The 22,533-nt window shown below is 39.5% G+C and overlaps 1 pseudogene; it reads left to right on the forward strand.

Moving 5' to 3' along the window:
- Window positions 1-21,493: 21,493 nt before the first annotated feature.
- On the forward strand, window positions 21,494-21,614 carry LOC129881253 (5S ribosomal RNA; annotated as a pseudogene).
- The last annotated feature ends 919 nt before the right edge of the window (window positions 21,615-22,533 follow it).

Below are 22,533 nucleotides of genomic sequence, written 5' to 3' on the forward strand. Positions count from 1 at the left end.
TCCGGGGGGCTGCGTTTCATGCCCGTAGGTACAGATGTTTATTCTAGAGATCTATCAGCGTAGGAGTTCCTCTCAGCTGTGTCGGAAGTGCTTCACTGTTCTGGAGCCTAAATTTTGATACTGGTCACTTAATGTATATATTTGTACATTCAGGGGTACGGCGGGGGTTTTGTCCCGCCATATGTTGTTGTTACTATTCTTAGAGGTCTGTAGACATATGTATATGTAGGTTGTTTGTGAGTTAGTTTCGATGTTGCCTATTTAATATGTTGTGAATGTTTTTGTTATAGCAGCCTTGTCGGCTCGCATGCCCTTTCATGATATGATACAAATGAAAGAGGCTACATGTATATGAAAAAGTTTTAAAATTTTAACTCATTGGGGTTTTTTTTGTGAGTAGTATCACCTTGTTCATAGTTCAATATGACTACAACTAATAGGTAGGTATACGGGGGTCCAGATAGGACCCCAGTCATGGCCTACGGGGTTGGGTCGTGACATTTTGGAGCTTAGACTTCCTGTAGACAAAGGGAACACGTACGGATATCTCTTCTCTATCTCCCTTTTGGCTTCCCAGGTCATATCTTCTTTATTCTTATTTCGTCACAAAACTTTGACGGAAGCCACAACCCTAGTTTGCAACCTTCTAATCTATCGATCCATAATGGAGATAGGTTGCTCCTCGTAGGGTAACTCTTTGTTACGTGGATCTCCTCTACAGGAACTATTCTGGAAGGGTCACTTATACCTTTGTGAACCTTTGACACATGAGGTACTAGGTGTATCGCTTCCAAATCCGATGGTAGGTCCAACTCATAAGTAGCTCTGTCTATCCTACAAATAATCTGATAGGGACCCACACATCCCGGGCCAAGTTTCCCTTTCTTGTTAAATTTTTGTTACACCTATCTACCATAGCCCATATGAACTCATACTTCCGTAAAATGCGAGGTCAGTCTATACTATAGTTCATATTAAATGCTTTTCGTTTCCCAGTTGGGATTTCCATCTCTTGTAACCGGCTATCAAGCTTCTATCTACCCATTACTGGCTTTTAGATCTTGCTTACTCGTTCCAACATGGGGTCTCACTTAATGTTTAAGTGTTGATGTTAAAATGTTGTAGAGCTGGTTGATTTCACCTCACGCTTGTATTTCTCATATCCACTTCCCCCTTTAGAGCGTACCCATGTCATTGTCTATTTAGTTTCAACCTTCTAAATGCCTATGATTCTTTTCCAACATATTTGGTATACTACATCATATCCCTATCTTCCTTTAGATCATTTATACCTTAGATTATCCATGTACGAAACCTTAACACAATCATGAGGTGGCTAGAATCCTCGATATACAATACCAAATCTAGTCTGAATACTGGTACTCGAGTAGTATCCTTAAGGTAGCAATGCATTCAAGCTACATCTTATTCATCCCAATCATTAATTAGCCAGTGCTTATAATTGTCTCAAATTCCCCATTCAGGAGCATTTATACTCTGATGACCCGTGCTTCGAGCTTTGTCATAATACTAGCCTTATGCCACTATATACCACTTGTCCCCCTAATAAATTTGCAACATATTAGTAGTCTTGTAAATCTACCTCCCCTATCCTTAAAGGATCTCACTATTTTCCAAGGTGGAGTCACATATACACAATACTTCTTCATGCCTCATGATCTTTCATCCTTATTGTGTACCTAACGCCAACTTCTAAATACTCAGAATCCTATCAACTTCATTTTAAAAGCGGCCTTGTATACCCTTTTCGTCATGCCAGACCTTCAGTTCATAGCTATCTATTTCCCTTTTTGTCCGATACTCATACTTAATTAATCACATCCATTTTGAGTGTCTCCTATAATAGTCCTTTTATTTCTTAGGAAAATTTGGGAAGAGTTTCCTCTGTACTTCTTACGATCTCATCACCTGCACGTAGAAAATGCCAACAATACCTCACAGGGCCAATACATAAATTCATATTATATCATATCGCATCCATACAAGGTATTCAATATCAATAGTATCGCTATTTTCCTTTTACTGACAGCCCAGGTTAGTATGAGCAATTTTATTCCCTATGACTCGGCTCTATCGCACGATCTTATTTATAAAAGAAAGGTAACATCCTAAATGTCCTGTAGCCTCCTATTTATAGATGCGGTGCACAACACACTGATAAATAAGACTCTACTAGACATGGTCTGTAGACATTCCAAGGATGAACTGCTCTGATACCACTTCTGTCACGATCCAACCCCATAGGCTGCGACTGGATTCCGACCAGGACCCCCGTATACGTATCTATCAGCCAGTCAAGTTGAACTCTTTATAATGTGATACTACACGTAAAAAACCCAATGGGTCAAAACATTTTTATGTACACATAGCCTCTTTCCTTCGTATCATATCATGGAAGGGCACGCAAGCCGATAAGGTTACCCTGACATAAAAACATCTACAATGCGTCGCATAGACGCAATTGAAACAAACTTACAAATAACCCACATGCACATGTCTACAAACCTCTAAGAATATTAACTGTATCATATGGCGGGACAGGGCCCCCGCCATACCCCTAAATAAATAAATATATACACTGGAAGAGTAGTACCAAAATCTAGGCTCTGATACAATAGAGCTTTTCTCGAAAACCGCTGAGTGGAGTCCTAGGCTGGCGGATCACCAAAGCGTACGTCCGTACCTACGGGAATGAAACCAGCCCCCCCCCCCCCCGAATAGAGGGGTTCAGTACGACATATATATTGAGTATGTAAAGTACAAAACATCATAAGGAGATCACAACTGATGTAGGGATGCAGGGGGAAAGTATCACATCTAACAAAGTACTGTACTTACATCTTACAAAATAAGGTCATGTATAAAATTGTCACATACCACACCTGGCCCACTCGAGAACTCAGTATTACAAATATATCACTTTATCATCATAGGCATACGTATACTATTAGCGCTGTAGAACGTACAGCCCGATCCATACATATAGTAAGTTGCTGCCGAGGAACGTCCATCCTGATCCCTATACATATAATACATTAGTGCCGAGGAATGTCCGGCCCGATCCCTATACATATAACACGTTAGTGACGAGGAACGTTCAGCCCGATCCCTATATATATATAGCACATTAGTGTCGAGGAACGTCAGGCCCCGATCCCTATACATATAATACATTAGTGTCGAGGAATGTCCGGCCCGATCCTTATACATATAATAATGCATATATGTGCATGTAAAACTTGGTAAAATACCAAACATCCCTCAACATATTATCATAAAGTATGTATCATTATTCAGTATGTAGAAGGCTCGAGGGTCGTAGTTCAACTACTTTAAGACCCTTACCATTCAAAGATGAGTACAAGTCATGAGTTATTCCCTGAACCTACAAAGGTAATTACCTCTAACTCATATCATATATTGCTTCACTTATAATAAACCATTTCAAGAGAAGGAAGGAATAGGATCTCTATACTTACAAGGCCATAACTCAACTATCGCAGGAGTTTGAACATCAAGAATTTAATAAGATTTATGAACCATCATTGGGTTCTATGAATGGAATTATTCCCACATTACATATACAATTCACTTAAGACTAAGACATTCCAAAAGAAAAGAGAGACAGGCTTTACATACCTCTTATTGATTGCTTTTAACCCGACTTGTCTCGTCGTCCTCTGGACCTATTTAAAACAAAGGTAATAATATTAATAACCTTTAACTTTCTAGCTTCTAAATCCACAACTATGCACCCATAGAAATCAATTCCTTATTCACGTTTCTTGACTAGTCTCGACTAGTCTATTAGTTAGCTAGAAGCTAACGGAATTCAGGCAGCAACTCCTCTATAACTTGCCCTATCCGAACTTCCCATTACATTTTCAATTTTTACAGCCAACCAAAAACAACCACCATCAGCCAATACACAATTATACCACCTCAACATCACATCAAACAAGTCCCAAACAGCCCGCTCAAAACTATGACTCCAAAATACGGTTTTCAATCTTTATTTCATAAAATCTTAACCACACAAAATGGAGTGTCATGTGGATTAAACCAGCATCACTTATACCCATATTTATACATGTTTCCAACCCTTCAACACCACAAAACAATTCCCAATACTACCCTATAATAACAACAACACTGGTTTTATTTTAAGCCACTAGATTACGTCAAAACAGTCCTTACACAACCTGAAACTTCCTTCAGCCATAACGTACACATTTTCATGTTTTCTACTCATATTTATACACCCATAACATGCTTAAACACTTTCCCAAACATGGGAGGAGAGAATCAAACCTTATCTTGCTGAAAATTTCCCTTGAAACTCCTTAATACGCTGAAAACTTATGGGCTGTTTGTCGCCCTATCTTGCTGCACCAAAAATTCAATTTATGCTATTAAACACCATTATGTAACCATAGTATACCTTAAATAATTAAATCACAAAATGAAATCGAAGGGCTTACCTTCTTTCTCCCTTGGCCGCCACTACTTTGTCTAGTTCCTAGGGTTTTCTTTTCTTTTCTCTTAAGTTTAAGATGCTGAAAAGTGATGTTGATCAGCAATACACATGTATATATATATATATATATATGTTTCCTTAAGAGGGGACATGTGGAAGCCCCTAGGGGTGACACGTGTCAGCCCCTAGGACGCCACCTCATCTAAGCACCCACTCACATACTGCAACATGGCAGCGTGGGGTCCACTCCAAGTAGATGAATCACCTACTTAGCCTAAGTAGGAGCGTCACCTACTTGTCACCTACTTTCCACCTGCTTGCTTTAGTTCCATGTGTTTGTAATCTCCTGTTACTTTAAGAGCCTATGTATTCTTTGCTACTTAAGCTCGATGTGTACTCAAATAGCTTAATTATGTAGGACATTCAAGTTGGTAGCTTATGCAAGTAAGTCGAGTCCTATGACTCATTTCTTGGCCTCCAACTCCTTCCGGATTCTTACAACCCTACTTCCAATCTTCCTTATTATGGGGTATCTGATTCTCCTTTTCTTAGAGTCATTTAGTAGCGTTGTAGCTAATCTGGGTCACGTGGCAACCTTTAAGAAGTTTAAGAAGGCTTTTCAAAGTACAAAAGTACGGGGCATAATACTTATTCATTGGTGTAAAGAGCACCACATCCATGAATAGGAGGCTACAAAACATTTTAGGAAAGTCTCACTTTTTTCATGATCTGTGTCACTCTGTAAAGTGATTATGTCTTTCCCTCTAAGGCTTGTTCTTTGCAATTTTTCAGAATATACCACCATGAATATACCTCGCTATAAGGAACATGGTTGAAGAGAGAAACAAGCTCCAAATAATCCCTTAATGACCAAGTATCCAATGTTGAGTTTAGAGTGGCTTTTCAAGTGCTTGCTCAAGCCATTACGGCTCAAGTCAATCGTGAAGTGTTTTCTCCTATTAACCCAATTATATGTATGATCGCACCAAGAGTTCATGATTTCATGAGGATAAATCCTTAGGAGTTTTGGGGTTCTAAGGTAGAAGAGGATCCACAAGAATTTGTAGATAGCATCCACAATATTGTGGACATCATGGGGGTTAGCCTGATTGAGTAGGTAGAGTTGGCTACGTATCAATCAAAGGGTGTTTCTCAAATTTGGTTTGATCAATGGATAAGTAAGAGGCCAAGAAAGGCGGATCTCGTGACTTAGGAGGAGTTCAAAGGAGTATTTCATAATTATTTTTTTCCATTGTAGTTGAGGGAGGCCAAAGTAAAAGTGTTCATCAACCTTAAGCATGGTGGAAGAAGTGTGAGGGAGTATGCCCTCAAGTTCACCTAATTGTCGAAATATGCTTCATTCATGGTTGCCAACTCAAGAGCTCGCATGAGAAAGTTTGTGTCGGGTATATCAGATATGGTTTCAAAGAATTTATGATGACTATTTTTATTCGGTAATGGATATATCTAGGCTCATGACCTATGCAGAGAAAATAGAGTGTGAGAAGCTAAGGGATAAAAATAGGGAGTCGAAGAGGCCAAGGACCGATGGTAGTGATTTATCTCATGCAAAGTTAGGAGGTGGTGGACATTCTCATTTTCGCCAAAGGTACTCCAGTCAAGGATTTTCAAATTCCATCACTCCAAGGTTTTACAATGATAGGGTGCCTAACCTAAACCCCAAGGAGGTACTTCTATTAGACAAGTTACTCCCATATGTAAGAAGTATGGTAAGAACCACAAGGGTGAGTGTTTAGCGGGTTTGAATGTGTGCCACCAATGTGGTAAGCCGGGTCATCATGCTAAAGAATGTAAGGTCAAAGACAGTCGTCTTCAAGGCCAAGCTGCACATGGAGGCCAAGTTGCTCAAGGTGCTCAAATGAAACAAAAGGATGGTCAACACAACAATCAATTTTATGCTCTTCATGGTAGGCAAGAGGTGGAGAAGGCACTCGATGTTGTTACTCGTATATTATGGGTCTTTCACTATGGTGTTTATGCCTTACTTGATTCGTGCAAATATTTGTTTTACTTCACCTTATGTGGCCATGAGATTTGATGTTAGCCCCAACATATTGTTAGAGTCTTTTTTTGTTTATACTCCCGTAGGTGAGTCGGTTCTGGCTAAAACAGATTATAGAAGTTGTCCGGCTTTGGTTTTTGATAAATTTACTCTATGTGATCTAGTTGAGCTTGACATGACCGATTTTCATGTTATATTTTGTATGGATAGGCTATATACATGTTATGATTTTATTGATTGTAGGACCCGAGATGTTAAGTTTAAATTTCCAAATGAGCTAGTTCTAGAATGGAAGGTTAGTAATTCTGTGTTCAAAGGTCAATTCATTATGTTCCTTAAATCTCAAAAAATAATTTCCAAGGATTGCGTCTAGCATCTTGTAGGGATTAGGGATGAAAATTCTGAAGCCCCTGCGGTAGAGTCGGTCCCTATTGTTAATGAGTTGCCGGATGTGTTTCTCGATGATTTACCTAGTTTCTCTCCCAAAAGAGAGATTTATTTTGGTAAAGACCTTCTTCTGGGTATTCAACCTATTTATTTTCCTCCTTACCGAATGACCCCAGTGAAATTAAAGGAGTAAAGGATCAATTGAAAGAATTGTTAGACAAAGGTTTCGTTAGACCAAGAATATCCCCATGGGGTGCTCCCAATTTGTTTGTTAGAAAGAAATATGGTTTGCTACGTACGTGCATTGACTACCGACAATTTAACAAAGTGACCATCAAGAATAAATACCCAATTTCGAGGATAGATGATTAGTTTGACCAATTGCAAAGGGCAAGCTACTTCTCTAAGATTGACCTCTATTTCGGTTATTACCAACTAAGGGTGAGGGAGTGTGATATTCCTAAGATGGCATTTCGAACAAGGTATGTCCATTATGAGTTCTTAGTTATGTTATTTGGTTTGACGAATGCCCCCGCGACATTCATGGACTTGATGAATAGAGTGTTCAAACAATATATGGACATATTTGTAATTGTGTTTATTGATGATATTTTGTTTTACTCTCAAGATGAGGAAGAGCATGTTAATCACTTGAGGATTGTATTGCAAACTCTAAGGGACAAACAATTATTTTCCAAGTTCAATAAATGTGAGTTTTGGCTAAGAAAGGTGGCTTTTCTTGGTCACATTGAGTCCGATGAAGGGATTATGGTTAATCCTAAGAAAACCAAGATGGTGAAGAATTGTCTTAGACCATTGTCCCCTTCGGATGTTAGAAGTTTTTTGGGCCTAGCCGGATACTATTGAAGGTTCGTGTAAGGGTTTTCATCGATCTCATTACCTTTGACTTAGTTGACTCAAAATAAGGTGAAGTTTTAATGGTTAGAAGCATGTGACAAGAGTTTCCAAGAGTTGAAAGATTGTCTCACTATCGGTCCTATTTTGACCCTACCAAAAGGGTTTGATGGTTTTATTGTGTATTGTGATGCTTTATGGGTTGGTCTTGGTTGTGTTTTGATGAAGCATGCTAAGGTTATAGCATATGCTTCTAGGCAACTTAAGGTGCATGAACGGAATTATCCAGCCGAGGATCTTGAGCTAGGGGCGGTTGTGTTTGCTTTGAAGATTTGGAGACACCATCTCTATGGTGTCCATATGGATGTTTTCACTGACCATAAGAGTTTATAATATGTGTTTAAGTAGAAGTAATTGAACCTTTTACAAAGGAGATGGCTTCAATTATTGAAGGACTATGACATGAGTGTGTTGAACCATCCGGGCAAAGTTAATGTGGTTGCCGATGCACTAACTAGATTATCCATGAGTAGTGTTGCACTTGTTGAACAAGATAGGAAAGAATTGATCAAACACGTTCATAGATTGGCACTCTTAGGTGTGTGCTTGGTTGATTCTTGTGATGGAGGTGTTCTTTAGCATAATGGTTTGTAAGCCTCTCTTGTGGATAATGTTAAGGACAAACAAGACCATGATCCAGTGTTAGTTGAGTTAAAGAAGTCGGTTACATTAAGGATTTCTCCTATGGAGAAGATGGTGTAATCTGTTATAAAGGTCGGTTGTGTGTACCAAATGTTGATGGGTTAAGAGAATTCATATTGAATAAGGCTAATAGTTCCCAATATTCGATTCATTCGGGTTCCACCAAGATGTATCGTGATTTGAGGGAAGTGTATTGGTGGAATGGCATGAAGAAAGACATAGAGGAATTTGTGGCTAACTTTCCTAATTTCCAATTAGTTAAAGTTGAGTATCAAAGGCTAAGAGGTTTATCCCAAGACATTGAAATACCTACTCGAAAGTGGGAACATGTGAATATGGACTTTGTAACGGGTTTGCCTCATACTAAAATGCAACATGATTCCATTTGGGTTGTTGTAGATAGGATGACTAAGTCGGCTCATTTTCTATCGGTTATGACTTCTTATGGTGCTGAAGATTATGCCAATTTATATGTTGGTGAATTGGTAAGACTTCATGGTGTTCCCTCATCTATTATATCAGATCGAGGTACTCAATTCACTTTGCATTTTTTGAAATCATCTCAAAAAGGTCTTGTGTCACAACCCAACCCCATAGGCCATGACTGGGGTCCGACCTGGACCCCCCCGTACACATATTTATCAGATGTGGTCAAGTCAAATAATAGATACATTATATAAATCGAGTCTAGTCAAACTGGACTACAAATAATATGACCTATATATAAGAACCCCCATGAGTCATAGCATTTCATATATCTGTAGCCTCTTTCATTTACATAATAACATGAAAGGGCACGCAAGCCGCCAAGGCTGCCATAACGTAATAATATATACCATACATCATGTAGACCCAGCTGAACCAAGCTGACATATACACAACCCACATATACATATCTGCAGACCTCTAATAATATTAATAACATATAGAGGGACAGGGCCCCCGCCGTACCCCTGAATAACAAAACAATACTACATATCAACGACCAGTGCCAATAACTAGGCTTCGATACAATGGAACCTCTTCCAGCTGAGCTAAGCGGAATCCTAAACTGGCGGACTCCAAAACCTGTATTTGTACCTGCGGGCATAAAACGCAGCCCCCTTTCCCCCCAAGAAAAGGGGGTCAGTACGACATATATACTGAGTATGTAAAACGTAACATAATACAACTAGAGTTATATCCGAAATAAATAAGCAAGGGAACAAATTATCAAATTAGAAGCCTATACCTGTACTTTGTGAATTACAAAAGCATGCATGCTTATATCATACCATATAGCAGGCCCTTTCAGGGGTCTGGTGAATCATATCTGTAAAACCATCATGGCCCAGTGCCATCACCTCCTTATTACAACACATCATCATATATATACATATGTACCCGGCCCTCTAGTGAGGGGCTCGGTGGATAATGTAGTGAATTGTGCATGATAACGTACCCGGCCTGGGACTCGATGAAAGAAGGGTTACAGTATATATGAGTAGAGTAGTGAGTAACTATATGCAATTTAAATCATTATCAGAGACTCGACAAAATAAGAAAGTTAAGCTTTTGTTTGAGGACCCGAGTAATGGTGTAGTCATCTCGAGTGTCCTCTAAATGCCATTATGGACTGCCTCAAAAGTAATATCGGGGACCCTAGACATGTATTAACATAGGGCTAAATCATTTATGGAATCAAAAACACTTAGTCTCGTATAGTCTTTAAGACTTGGAGCCTGTACATTTGTTACCTCTTTAACATATAGAAGTTTTTAGGGAAATAGTTCAACTACTATCAGAGTTCGATATTCAAAATTAAATAGGAGATATTAAGACTGGAGTTACTCCGGAGCTCACATCATATTTAACTTACCACTAAGACATGCCAGAAAAAAAGAGAGTAAATCTATATAGTCTGTACTTTCCTTCAGGTTGTGATTATATACATATCTCATACCCGGCCCATCCTGGGGCTTAGTGAACAACTATGGCATCATTATCTCATTTTCATACCAAGTATATATCAAGATAAAGGAAAGATAGTTTCCCATACACTACTCTTTAGCACGTAGAAGCCTTAATAGGCAATGCTCAATTCTTGTAGGGGTGTCAACACCTAACTGTAGTTAGGGATTATGAGGCGTACCTGGAGTTATGGGAATGGAATTATCCCCACATTCTACATATAATTCACTTAAGGCTAAGACTTTCCAAAAGAAAGAAAGATAGTTGTATGTACTTATACCAAAATATGCCAAGAGAAAGCTTTACATACCTCATACGAGTCACTCTTTGTCACATTCGCCTGATCGTCCTTTGAACCTATTAAACATAGAAGTAATACGAATATCAACCACTCTTGACTTTCCAGCACCTTTAGTTGCACCTTAGTATTCATGGAATCTATTTCCTTGTTCGCTTCCTCGACTAGTTCTTTAATTAATTAAGGCGTTAACGAAAATTGGACAGCACCTCCCCTATAATATGCCCTATCTGAATTTCCAATCACACCCCTAATAACTAAAACCAACCAACAATAACAACCTGGAACATATATACAAGCAATTCACACCAACATTACACAAGACAAACCCCAAACAACTCACTCCAAACTATCAAAACGTGAATTCTGGATAGCTTACTATCTTGCATTGTCGCTTCATTTCGAAGGGGTAATTGAGTGAAACAGGCTTTATATCCTCCATTAAAGTTATAGACATGTGTCTTAGGGTCGCATAAAATTTTGAATCACCCCTACATAAATTCGGTACAAAATGATATGCCAAAAATACCAGCAGCAGTCCGTGTAAGATGTTCAAAACCTTTTACTTCCTCTATACTTCATCACCCTGTTTCGAGCAGATAAAAGCAAAAGTGGATTTTAAATTCTAAATGAAAGTTATATACCTATGAAGTAAATTTTTAAAACATATTGAATCACTCGAAACGAAGCTGTACACAAGAAGTTATACTAATATTACTAACAACAGTCCCTTCCAAAAATGAGTTTGTTAATTAGTTCAAAACATTTTCTCTCTTTGTTCTTTCAACTTTCTCTCAAATTCCAAGATAAAGAATTAATTCTGTAGACATTGTAAGATACAAATATACATATCCACATGGTTGAGGAACACCGTAGATAATTAATTCATGGAGGAAAATTGGAAAACTTACCTTGAATCCTTCAAAACGTGGCTGCCTTTCTCTTCTTCCTTTTTCACGTTTCTCTCTATATTCTTGGATGATTTTTGGCTAATAAATGTTGTACTTAGTCATTAACATATATATCCACCTTTTTAGAAGGTGCCACGTGGCAGCCCCTTAGGGGTGACACATGGTAGCCCCTAGGACCCCACCTAGGCTCATGCGGCCTATCACACACCACCATGTGGCAGCGGGGTCCACCCCCCAAGCAGGTAGGTGAGTCACCTGCTTTCTTGTCACCTACATGCTTGTCACCTGCTTGATTCGCTTTCGTAAGTTCGAAAACTAGTTTTTTTGCTTCCTCTCGTAGGTTCGTCATCTTGTCTTATTTTAAGAGCCTATGTAACCCGTGCTATGTAAGCCTGGTATGTCCTTAAGTAACTCAAGTGTGTAATATTTCTAAATTATTAGATTACGTAGTTGAATCGAGTCCTACGACTCATTTCTTGGCCTCCAACTCTTTTCAAATTCTCCTGACTCTATTTCCAACCTTCTCTACTATGGGGTATCACATTCTCCCCTTCTTAGAGTAGTTTGATAGTGTTTGGATAGTGGGGATATCCTGGCCACTTTCAAAAAGACTAGGAACACGTTTCAAGGTTCAAAAGTGTGGGGTGTAATATAAGGTACAAAGGTTAAGCTAAGTACCGCTTTTCATCCACAAACTGATGGTCAAGGTGAAAGAATGATCCAAATATTAGAGGATATGTTGAGGGAGTGTGTGATTGATTTTAAAGGAAGTTGGGATGAGCATTTTCCATTGAATTAGCTTTCCTATAATAATAGTTATCACTCTAGCATCCAAATGGCTCCTTTTAAAGACTTGTATGGAAGAAGATATAGATCCCTGGTAGGATGGTTTGAAGTAGGAGAGATGACCTTGATTGGTCTCAATTTGGTAATAGATGTTTTGGAGAAGGTAAGATTCATAAGGGAGAGGTTGAAGATGGCTCAAAGTCATCAAAATGCCTATTCGGATGTTACGAAAAGAGACCTTAAATTTGAGGGGGATGATTGGGTCTATTTGAAGGTTTCACCCATGAAGGGTGTAATGCCTTTTGGTAAGAAAGGAAAATTGAGTCCTAGCTATGTTGGACCTTATAAGATATTGAGACATGATGACAAAGTGTCTTATGAGTTAGATTTTCCACTTGAGTTAGCTATGGTTCACCTGGTGTTTCATGTGTCTATGTTGAGGAAGTTCTTGGATGATCCGAATTTCATTGTGCCATTAGAAGATGTAAGTGTAGAAAAGAATTTGACTTATAAGGAGGTTCTGGTAGAAATCTTAGACTGGCAAATTAAGAATCTAAGAAACAAAGAAGTTGTGTCCATCAAAATATTATGATAGAATCAACAAGTAGAGAATGCTACTTGGGAAGCGAAGGCGGATATGATGAAACGATACCCATACCTCTTTACCTCTATTCAAGCCTAATGTAGAAAGTTGTTATTAATCAAGCTAATTGAACTCTTACATATTCATTTCTTCCTATATCATTCATATGCATGCACGTTCATGAAAGTTGATTTTTAAAGTCATGTTTTATGTTGAGTTGAGATTTTCATGATTCTATGCATTTTAAAGTGTCATTATATTCATATTGGGTTGCTAGTACTCTTTTCGTGTCTTTTATATGATAAGTTAATCTCATTAGAGGATGAATGTTCCCAAGGAAGAGATATTGTAAGATCCATAAAGTCAGAAAGTTAGAACGAAGGATAAATCTAAAGAAAAGGAACAAATTTTAGGTCTACAACCCACTCTACCATTCGTAGAAGATCCTACGACTTATAGAAGTGAGTCTAGAGGAAGTCCTTAGACTTGTTCAAGAAAAGTATCTGAAGGAGTTCCTACGATTCAACAGGATTAGTCATCATCTTATTGAAGAGTCATAAAGGGGACTCGTAATCAAACTTCAGAGGCTCATGTTTTAAAGTTTCTCAAGGTAGAGTCTACGGCTTGACAGGATGAATCATAGAAGCTTCAACAACTAATAGAAGTGAGTCATTTGCAAACTTCAAAGACCTATTTTCAGGAACTTTTCTCAGACCTGCAGGATGAGTCCCAGTGATGACTCGTATTCTTTAAGATGAGTCATAGACATGACTTATCGACCCTACCTCAAGAGATTCCTAAAAGCCCAGAAAGTCAACACGATCACTATGACTCAAGTCTAGAGGACAAATTGTAAGGTTGATTCGTAGGCCTAGATTTGAAGTTTTAATGAGGGGTATTAGTGTCATTTATCAAGTTTAATTCAATGAACCTACACATAATTATGGCCAAGTTCAATCTTATATCTACCCAATCCTTTGAAATTTCCCTCATTCTAAATCATTCTTCTAAAAATCTATAAAGGAAGGAACTAAATTCTTTCAATGATTCTTCTCAAAGATTGAAGCTAGGGATTTAGATTTCTTCAAGGTTTCTTATTTAATTCTTATTTAACTCAATCAAGGTATGTGGTGATTGATCTTTAAGTTCCTTTCACCCATGGAGTCCCAAAGTTTTCTCAAGTTTCCTTCAATTTTCCATGGTGTATTTATCCTAGTTTTGATGAATTGCATTGGGCTATTTCAATTTCTTTTTGAATTATTATCAATGATTATTCTAAGCATGTTTCTACATGAATTGAATGATTTTAAGTTGAATTATGGATGACCATGCATAAAGCTATTTTCAAGTTATGATTATGAAGTTAAAGATGATTTTCATAAATTGATTATGAGTTTAATAATGTTTAAAGGAAGTTTTCATGATTTAATATTGAGATTATGATTTTAATGATGAAGTTATGATGATGATCAAGTTACAATCAAAGAAAGTTATTATAGTGTGATAAGTCCAATTCTCACACACTCATGTTAAAGATGGTGATCAGTACAATTCTCATCGAAGTTAATAATTCTTATGAATAACTAAAGTTATTGAGCTACTCCAACTATATTTTATAAAGATGGATTGATAGGTAGTTAATACCTTTTCCTAGTATGTTATGATCATGTTTTATGAGTTTTCATTGGGATATTGACAAAGCACCGAGAGAGCTTCTAGGTGGGGTTCGATCCGGTAACGCAGTTAGTTACCCATGGGAATCCTAATAGCAACCTAAAGTCCCAAAATATGTTGCCCGTGTAGGATTGTGTTTATGGCCTAACTAGTGGATCCATATATAGCACAGTTGAGTTGAGTACCATGATGCAGTATACTTTGGAAAGGTAGGCTCCCCTTACTCAATGAAGTTCCATCGGATTCCATGTTATAACTCGTATAGTCTTAGATGTCGGTTAAAGGTCTTATCACACATAAGTTGAAAGTTAAGCTATGAATTCTATGATGAAGGTTTATGATATGCATTGACCAAGAGTTTTCATATATTTTAAAATGCTTTTAAACCTTACGCATGTTCATTATGATTGGTCATGCATTTTATGGCATATTATTAATCTTCCTTTATTTGTTCATTCATATCTCATATACTTAGTACCTTCTATGTACTAACACATATTTTGCCTACATTGTCTCATAATGTAAGGGCGGACGTCGATCATTCGATTTGTCACTAGAGTGCTTGGTTTTTATCACGACCCATGAGGTCCAACCGGGACCCCTGTGTACATAACTATCAACTATAACAACAAATATAAGACTCATACATGGGGACCCCAATGGGTCATATATTTTCACATACACCTAGCCGCTTTTGTTTGTCTCCTAAGGAGTTACATTACTCGAATTATGAAAGGGAGAGCAAGCCAACAAGGCTGCCATAGTGTAATAACATTACAACACGCCGTATAGGCACAATTAGAATCACTTACAAATGACCCACATACATATGTCTACAGACCTTTAAAAATAGCAATCATATCATATGGAAGGATAGGGCCCCCCGCTGTACCCCTGAATAGACAAATATATACATAGAAGGTCTAGTACCCAAAAGCTTGGCTCCGATTCAATGGAGCTTCTCCCAAACTTGCTGAGTGGAACCCTAAGCTGGTGGATCCCCAAAACGTGCGTCTGTATCTGTGGGCATGAAACGCAGCCCCCCAAAGAAAGGGGGTCAGTACGATACATGTACTGAATATATAAAGTATAACATAGCATAAACAAGCTTTCAATTAAAATAGGGATGCAGGCAATAAATATAATAGTTAACGAATCACTATACCTGGACCGTGTGAAATAAGGGCATGTATATCTTTCTCACATACCATACCTGGCCCGCTGTAGGACTCGGGGTTACAAATGTATCACTATGTTTTCATATGCATGCCTATATACTGTATCCGTCCCTTCAGTGAGGGACTCAGTGAAGCTGTCATTTTATCGTGTATCATGCCCGGCCCTTCATGGGATGTGGTAAATCAGCATCTCATCATTTATTATGCCCGGGCCTTCATGGGATGCGGTGAATTAGCATTTCATCATTTATCATGCCCGGCCCTTCATGGGATACGGTGAATCAGCATTTTATCATTTATCATGCACGACCCTTCATGGGACACAGTGAATCGACATTTCATCATTTATTATGCCCGGCCCTTTATGGGATGTGGTGAATAATCATTTCATCATCTATCATGCTGTTACACCCTGTACTTTGGAACCTTGGAACGCATCTTAAGCTTCTTAAGTTTCTGGAAAAGCTCTTAAGTTATTTTTTGGAGTCCTCATGTTAGTCAGATAATCTATAACGCTATCAAATAATCCTAAAGAAAGAAGAATGAGATGCTTCATAATAACGAAGATTGGAAATAGGGTTTAAGAATTCGAAAGGAGTTGGAGGTCGAGAAATGAGTCGTAGGACTTGTTTAACTCGCGTAAGCTAGCGACTTGGACGTCTTACATAACTAAGCTACTTGAGTACACGTCGAACTTAAAATAAGATGAGATGATGAGCCTACGAAAGGGAGCAAAACAAACTAGTTTTCGAACTTACGAAAGCGAAGCAAGCAGGTGACACACCTAGGTGGGTCCCACGCTGCCACATGGCGGATTTGGGTTGGATGCATGGATGAGGTAGCACCCTAGGGGGGATGCCACGTGTCACCCCTAGGGGCTGCCACGTGTCACCTCCAAAAGTTGGATATATATGCTGAAATTATGACTAAGGAATTCATTTTTCAGCATCTACACTTAAGGAAAATTAGAGAAAACTTGAGGGAGAGAAGAGAGAGTGACGGCAGCCACAAGAATAAGGTAAGGCCTCCGTTTTCGATCCGTGAATTAATTATTTAAGGTATCCTACATTGATATAGCAGGGTTTAACAACATTAAATTTATAGTTGGGGTTTCGAGGAGCTTCTCGTTTTTGTCAATAAACCCGTTTTTGAATAGGACTGATGTTAGTAATACTAGTATAACTCTTTGTGTAAAGCTTTTTTTTGAGTAATTCAAGATGTTTTGGAAAGATATTTTATAGGTCGATAACTTTCATTTAGCCTTAAAAATCTAGTTTTGCTTTTAGCTTCTCGAAAAAGGGTGATGAAGTGTAGAGGAGGTACTGCCCAGATTTTGTTTTGAAAATCCTACACGGACAACTGTGAGTATTTTGGGCATATATTTTCGTTCAAAATTGTTGTAGGGGTAATTTAAAATTGTTTGCGACCTTGATACATATGTCTATAACTTTCATTGAGGCCACAAATCTGGTTTCCCTCAATTACCCCTCCGAAACTAAGCGACAATATAAGACAGTGGGCTGCCCAGATTTCGCGTTTTGATAAGTTTTGGTGAGTTTGACCAGTTTAACGTAAGGTAAGGCCTTTCCTTTTAAATTGAAGTTTATGGTGTTGTTATATGGTGTATTACACCCCTTGTATGCTGCTGGAAGTTTAAGAATGTCATAGAAATGCTGGACGATCGAAATAAACTAAATTGAAATTGCTATAGTTAAATTGTCGTCGAAGGATAGTGTTGTTCATGTGAGGTGCTGCTGCAGGGGTGTGATGTGTTGTTGCAGGGCCTAAATATGTTCTAATGTGGGTTAGGGTGCTGTTGGTTGAATCCACACAACCCCTCGTTGCGTATAATGAAAGGCGTTACAAAATAAAGGCTAGACGCCCTATTGTGCTACCATATTTTTGAATAAGTCGTTTGGAGTTTATGTTGTATATTGTTGGTGTGAATTGCTGCAAGTTATTGTTTTTGGTTGGCTGTAGGTCTTAGAGACCTAATTAGAAATTTGGATAGGGCACATTATAGGGGAAATGTTGCCCGATTTTTGTTAACTCTTTAACTAGTTAGGGAATTAGTCAAGAAGACGAGCGTGGGGGGGTGAGTTCTACAAATACTCGTGTGTAGCCTAAGGTGCTGGAAATCCAAGGATTGTTAATACTTTTATTTCTTTTATGTTACTTAGGTTTAAAGGACGACGAGATGAATGGGATAAAAAGTAACCCGTAACAGATATGTAAAGCTAACGTTTCTTTCTTTTGGCATGTTTTGGCATACGTATGTAAAGCTTATACTTTCTTTTAGCATTTCTTTGACATAAGTATATAAAGCTAATATTCCTATTTATCATGGATTTTAAGAAACAAGTATATAACTTTCATATGACTTTAAAGAAGTTCCTGTTCGTAAAGCCGCTAGAATGGCCAACTTCTCGACTTCCAAAAGATATTTTGTTATGCCTTGATATGTGTATATGATTCTCAAAAGTTCTATTTTGATATAACCCATAGTAAATTTCAAAAGGTACTTGATATGATCCTTGTCTAGATTTTGAATGATAGCTTATTTCAATTATTCCATCGAGTCTCAAATATGATTTAAATTGCATTTGGTTTCTCACTACTCCACTTGTGGATGCCTCAATGCTTCTTTCACCGAGCTCGGGCCAGGTTTTGTTATTGTGCATACTTTTCTGCATTGTTCGCCCTGCCCCGACGTGAGAGGGCAGGTACGACCTGTACATGGGTTTGATTTATGGAGTTATGATGTGCCATGTACATCTATGATATGATATGATCTGATATGACCATCTGATATGATATGATCTGTTATGGAGATATTCCCTACTCTGGAGTTATGATGTGCTGTGGCGCCAGTGATGGGGCGGTGACCATATTTTGTATTTGTTCACCGAGTCCCATAATGGGGCCAGATATGGCATATGTTTTTCCGCATACATTGTCTATGATTATGAAAAACATTTTGATATTCTGGATATTTTGCTGATTTTTGCACCTTCTGTTCTGGTAATGGCTTTATTTATTACAGTCCATGCTTTATATACTAAGTACATATATCGTACTGACCCCATTTCTTCGGGGGGGGCTATGTTAGATGCCCGCAGGTACAGACGCCTGGTTTGCCGATCCGCTCGCCTAGGACATCCATCCTATTGGTTGGTAGTGCTCATTTATCCGGAGCCCTATTTTGGTACTAACTTTTTTTTTGTTGTACATTTATACATATTGGTTAAGGGTACGATGGGGGCCCTGTTCCGTCATATGATTATGCTACCATTCTGTAAAGGTCTGTAGACTTGTGTTGTGGGTTTTGTATATGTGTTTTGGGCTTGTGTTCAGTGATGGCCTTAACGGCCTTCGTGTGCTACATCTATTTTTGTGTGCTCTCTGGCGATCTCTTTTGATTTCCTAATTTGTTTGTTCTGCTAACATACTCAGTGGGGCTAAGGGTACGTATGGGTGCCCAAATAGGGCACCAGTCACGGCCTACGGAGTTGGGTCGTGATAGAAGTGGTATCAGAGCAGTTCGTCCTTGGAATGTCTACAGACCGTGTCTAGTAGAATCTTGTTTATCAGTGTGTTGTGCACCACATCTATGAACAAGAGGCTACAGGGCATTTAGGATATTACCTTTCCTTCTTGTCTTAGATCGTGCAATAGAGATGTATTGTCAGAATGATTCCTCCCTAACATAATGAATTGTTATGTTTCCAGTGATGCCTCCGAAGAAAGCAATGGCTGCCCAGAAAGGCAAATCAGCAGCGACCGGTGAGGCTAGTCAGGCCCATAAAGTTACCAGGGGCCGACCTCAGCCTGAGCTGGAGACTACGCCCCTAATAGCCAGCTCTGCGACGCCGCTAGTGTCAGAGGGGACTAGGGAAACCTCAGCTGCAGATCAGAGGGCAGCTTCATCACCAGTTTTTGGAGCCCCAGCACCTGAGCCTATAGTTCGACAGCCAGGAGCTGAGGACGAGGGTATATGGGATGCGGTCCAGCTTTTGACTAAATTGGTGGCAGGCCAAGAGGACAGACGCGGTTTAGGCAGAGATCAGGTACACGGGCTAAATAGTTCGAGGGCTAGTGAGTTTCTGACCTGTAATCCTCTAGAGTTCTTTGGGACAAAGCCCGAGGAAGATCCCCAGGAGTTCATTAGGGAGATGCAGCATATATTACGTTTGATTAAGGCTTTTGCGACAGAATCAGTTGAGTTGGCCTCATATAGGCTACAAGAGGTAGCCGTTAACTGGTATGAGTCCTGGGAGTTTTCCAGGGGCAGGGCCGCTCCTCCAGCGATATGGGACGAGTTTGCAGAGGCATTCCTCAGTCATTTCCTGCCTCCTGAGACGCGGAGAGCCAGGGTGGATAGGTTTTTACTGTTGAGGCAGCAAGGCCGCAATGTTCGTAAGTATAGTTTGGAGTTTGACTCATTGGCCCGATATGCACCCGCTTTAGTAACTGATATGACTAACAAGATGCACAGATATGTGATAGGCCTAGATTGGTATGTAGTTGATAGTTGTTTGGTAATGGCTGCCCAGCCAGGGATGGACATCGCCCGTATATAGGCACATGCTCAGGGCATGGAGGACAGACATAGAGGACACTAGTCTGATCGAGATTTTGGCAGGAGTCAGCCCAAGAGGGACAAATCAGCTATGTATTCAGGAGAGTTCCGGAGTAGACCATCCCAGCTGCAGGATAGCATACAGCCCACCCAACCAGCATGGAGTGTGCCTCCGCAGTCCTTAGGCCGGAGACCAGGTGGCAGAGGGTATTCATGAGTAGGTCCGACCTCCAAGGCTTCCAGTTCACAGCCAGACAGAGGCTCTGGTCAGATAAGGCCACCCGTGCCTCAGTGTTCTTATTGCGGATGGTACTACCTGGGAGAGTGCTACGTGCTACAGGAGCTTATTTTTCTTGTAACTGTCAAGGCCATGCGATGAGAGATTGCACATATAAGGGTACCTTGGGCGGCGCAGCTTGGCCTATCGGATCAGCTGCTGGGTCATCATTTTCTTTGGTATCTATGCACCCTACGAGGCAGGGTGCGCCTATACCAGCAGGCCGCGGTAGAGGGCTTGGCGGAGTCTCTAGTTCAAGCGGTCCTTCGAACCACACTTATGCTTTGGCCGCCCGGCAGGATCAGGAGGCATCGCCAAATGTGATCACAGGTGCATTGTTGACCTTTTCCCAAATTGTATACATACTGATAGATTCGGGCTTTACTTTATAGTATATTCTTTTGTTGATGATTGATAAAATTAGGACGAAGGAAATATGGTTTCGACTAGATTCCTACATTAAGTTGCATGACTCGAGTGCTAGTACTTGGACTAGATTATGTACTATCAATTGAAAATACTAAGCCCCCTATGGTTGTGCTAGGGTTTCTTATAGGGGCAACCTAACGTATGGATGATCTAACAGAAGGTGTAGACATGGTGCAGCACGTTAAATATGCTGGAAGAGAATCATTCACGTGTGAATAGGTAAAGATAAACAGAGAATGACATGGATACACCCTAAAGGGTGGAAGTGGACAAGAGGAGAAGTACAAGTATAGGAGAAAATCAACTTACGCTATCATATGTAAATGGGAACGCTTAAACTTCAAATGAGACCCTATAAGGGATGGATGCAATCATACCCACACTAACGCACCAGATCCCATCAGAACTCTGAAGTTAAGCGTGCTTGGACGAGAGTATACTAGGATGGGTGACCCTCTGGGAAGCCAAAGAGGAAATGGAACACAAGTGTCCGTACCTATTTCCTACGTCTACAAGTAATCCTAACCTTTATAACTATGATATTAATTGCTCGACGAAAGTATATGTTACGGCAATGGGATAGAGGAACTCTCCATATAGTCGGTATAAGATCCAGAGGAAGGTTTTGGTTCACATTTGAGGATGAATGTTCTAAATGGGGGAAGGATGTTATACCCTGTACTTTGGAACCTTGGAACGCATCTTAAGCTTCTTAAGTTTCTGGGAAAGCTCTTAAGTTTTTTTTGGAGTTGTCATATGAGTCGGATAATCTATAACGCTATCAAATAATCCTAAAGAAAGAAGAATGAGATGTTTCATAATAGAGAAGATTGGAAATAGGGTTTAAGAATTCGAAAGGAGTTGGAGGTCGAGAAATGAGTCATACGACTCGATTGACTCGCGTAAGCTAGCGACTTGGACGTCTTACATAACTAAGCTACTTGAGTACACGTCGAACTTAAAATAAGACGAGATGATGAGCCTACGAAAGGGAGCAAAAAAACTAGTTTTCGAACTTATGACAGCTAAGCAAGCAGGTGACAAGCAAGCAGGTGACACACTTAGGTGGGTCCCACGCTGCCACATGGCGGATTTGGGTTGGATGCATGGATGAGGTAGCACCCTAGGGGGATGCCACGTGTCACCCCTAGGGGCTGCCACATGTCACCTCCAAAAGTTGGATATATATACTGAAATTATGACTAAGGAATTCATGTTTCAGCATCTACACTTGAGGAAAATTGGAGAAACCTTGAGGGAGAGAAGAGAGAGTCACGGCAGCCACAAGAATAAGGTAAGACCTCCGTTTTTGATCCGTGAATTAATTATTTAAGGTATCCTACGTTGATATAGCGGGGTTTACAACATAAAATTTATAGTTGGGGTTTCGAGGAGCTTCTCGT

Source organism: Solanum dulcamara, chromosome 2, assembly GCF_947179165.1.
Source record: "Solanum dulcamara chromosome 2, daSolDulc1.2, whole genome shotgun sequence".
Lineage (NCBI taxonomy): Eukaryota > Viridiplantae > Streptophyta > Magnoliopsida > Solanales > Solanaceae > Solanum > Solanum dulcamara.